Consider the following 3,209-nt stretch of genomic DNA (forward strand, 5'->3'; position numbering starts at 1 on the left):
TCTTAACTAAGTGTACTTTGTATCTCAGTGTTATCCTAATGTTATAAGTTCATTTGTGATTTCAATAAACCCAGTTTCTTTTCTTGCACCAAAACCAGTTGTCTGCTGCATTTTTTGTCACAACCCCCAAATAAGTCCACGGTCTAGAACCCAGGGAGTGGGAGCGATTCGGACCGCTCAGTGGTCAGAGGTGAAGCTGACACAGACCATCACCCCCTACAAGGAACCATCACCTAGAAATCAACTGTGCGTCCCCTATCACTGCTCTAGAACGCACACTGGGTGAGGTACTGGAAGGCATCTAATGCTTATGGGACGCAACCCCAGTAGAGTAAGAACAGGAGAGGAAGGCGGGCGGGCGGGGGGGGGGGGGGTGGGGGAGTGGAATTCTGGACAAGGGGAAAAATGGTCCACATCTCCACTGTAGATGGCAAAGCCCTTTTGCATCCGAACTTGACCGAGTATCCTCCTCTGTCAGGTGTTTGGTGAAACGCTGGCGATGGAACTGCTCCATTCCTTTGTAGGCAGGATGAAGAGTTTCGAAAGATCACATGCTTTTACCATAAGTAAAACTGTTTGGGAGATCTTTCTTTTGGGAGAGGGAGCTGGGCGACTGTAGGTCATTAAGTGCAGCCCACATGCCCTCAGCTGCAGGGAGTTCTGCCAAAGCATTTCCGACAGCTGCACTGGAGCCCAGTGTTGAGAGGGTAGTGGAAGTCGGCCTCTCAATCTTCCATCACTTGTGCTGTAAATATACAGCCCAGGATCAATCTCATTGTGCTCGTTGGAGACACTTGTCGATGGTCGCAGGCAGGCATTGCTCTCCTGGGATAGCACTGTCTATTCAGGTTTGGATGTTGCAAGTCCCTTCCCTCCGATTATCTCCCCTCCTTTCCTGAAGTTCAGGCCCCACTCCAGAGACTTGAGCACACAATCCAGGCCGTCACTCCCAGTGCAGTACTGAGGGAGCGCTGCACTGTCAGAGGTGCCGTCTTTCGGATGAGACGTTAAACTGAGGCCCCATCTGCGGCAATGGAAGAAGAGTAGGGAGTTCTCCCCGCTGTCCTGGCCAACATTTATTCCTCAACCAAAACCACCAAAAAAAACAGATTATCTGGTCGTCTATCTCATTGTTGTTTGTGGGATCTTGCTGTGCACAAATTGGCTGCCATGTTGGCCTACACTACAACAGTGACCGCACTCCAAAGGTGATCATTGGCTGTGAAGCACTTTGAGACGTCCGGAGGATGTGAAAGATGCTAAATAAATGCAAGTTTCCTCTCTCACTCTCCCTCTTTAGAAAAGCACTGGGAGGCGATTTCAAAGGCAGCTGTCTAAATGATGAGGTCACTATAGGAAGCAGTCGTATCCCAAATTAAGACGTCCTATAATTTCTATCTGACATCTTCTTAACGTTTAAGAGAGTTGCTGGTGATCGTTGGGGGGGTCACTGTGGGGTGGGGGTGGGGCTTATTCTACGCCAAGCCTGAAGGGTTGGCCAATACCAAAGAACGTCATTTTAAGTTGGTGGAAAGCAAATTTAATGTGGATATTTGGAAGATTCACTTGAGTGAGGAATATTTGTAACGGTCTGTCAGGCACGGTAATCGAGATAGAGATGTTAGGAGCATTCACAATGTGGCAGGTGGGATACTTAGGGTACTCGAGGAATGAACTTCAAGGGCCCGGTCTTCAATGGGCCAAGTGGGTGAGTTCAATGGGCCGAATCTTCAATGGTCCGGAAGGGTGAGTTTCGATGGGCCGAATGGGTGAGTTTCAATGGGCCGAGTGGGTGAGTTTCGATGGGCAGAATGGGTGAGGTTCGATGGACAGAATGGGCTAGTTTCGATGGGCCGAGTGGGCGAGTTTCGATGGGCAGAATGGGTGAGTTTCGATAGGCCGAATGGATGAGTTTTGCTGGGCAGAATGGATGAGTTTCAATGGGCCAAGTGGGTGAGTTTTAATGGGCCAAATGGGTGAGGTTCAATGGGCTGAATGGGTGAGGTTCAATGGGCCGAATGGGCGAGCTTTAATGGGCCAAATGGGTGAGCTTTAATGGGCCAAATGGGTGAGCTTTAATGGGCTGAATGGGTGAGCATTAATGGGCCGAATGGGTGAGTTTCGATGGGCCGAATGGGTAAGCTTTAATGGGCCAAATGGGTGAGTTTCGATGGGCCGAATGGGTGAAAATCTGGTACCAGTAAGTGACCATGAAGCTGTCAGATTGGGTAAAAACCCCAACTGTTTCACCAATGTCCTTTAGGGAAGGAAACCTGCCGTCCTTACCCGGTCTGGGCCTATATGTGACTCCAGTCCCCCACCAATGCAGTTGACTCTTATCTGCCCTCTGAAGTGGCCTAGCAAGCCACTCAGTTGTATTAAACCGCTACCTGCAGCAGTTAAAGCAGAAGGCCCACCACCACCTTCTCAGGGCAACTGGGGAATGAGCAATAAATGCCAAACTTGCCAGCAACGCCCACATCCCCAAAATTAATCTTTTAAAAACTACAACCCAGATTTTCTTTCGATTGGCTTTCTTTTAACCATGGTGGTAACTCACCTCCGAATCATGACCTCACCCGTGCACTGTCCTAGTAACTCCTTGCACTAGGGAAAGTACCAGGGTGCTATGGAGGTGGGGCTATCCCAGCATGCATAGCACCAGTGAAAGCCTTCTATTAAAATGATAGATTGTTTTCCCCTCTCCCGATGGCGCTTGCTGGCATCTGATACCATGGATGGCGACAGCCCTCCTGAAGTCACCATTCTTCATACGATAGCCTCGATGGTGAGTACATTGAGTTACATTGAGCCTACAGCACAGAAACAGGCCATTCGGCCCAATAGGTCTATCCCGGCGTTTATGCTCCACACGAGCCTCCTCCCTCCCTACTTCATCTCACCCGATCAGCACATCCTTCTATTCCTTTCTCCCTCATGTGTTTATCCAGCTTCCCCTTAAATGTATCTCTGCTATTCGCCTCAACTACTCCTTGTGGGAGTGAGTTCCACATTCTCACCACTCTCTGAGTAAAGAAGTTTCTCCTGAATTCCCAATTGAATTTATTAGTGACTAATTTATATCGATGACCTCCAATTTTGGTCTCCCCCACAAGTGGAAACATTTTATCTACGTCTACCCTATCAAACCCTTTCATTATCTTAAAGACCTCTATCAGGTCACCCCTCAGCCTTCTCTTTTCTAGAGA

The sequence above is a fragment of the Heptranchias perlo genome, chromosome 35, assembly GCF_035084215.1.
Source record: "Heptranchias perlo isolate sHepPer1 chromosome 35, sHepPer1.hap1, whole genome shotgun sequence".
In the NCBI taxonomy this organism is placed as follows: Eukaryota; Metazoa; Chordata; class Chondrichthyes; order Hexanchiformes; family Hexanchidae; genus Heptranchias; species Heptranchias perlo.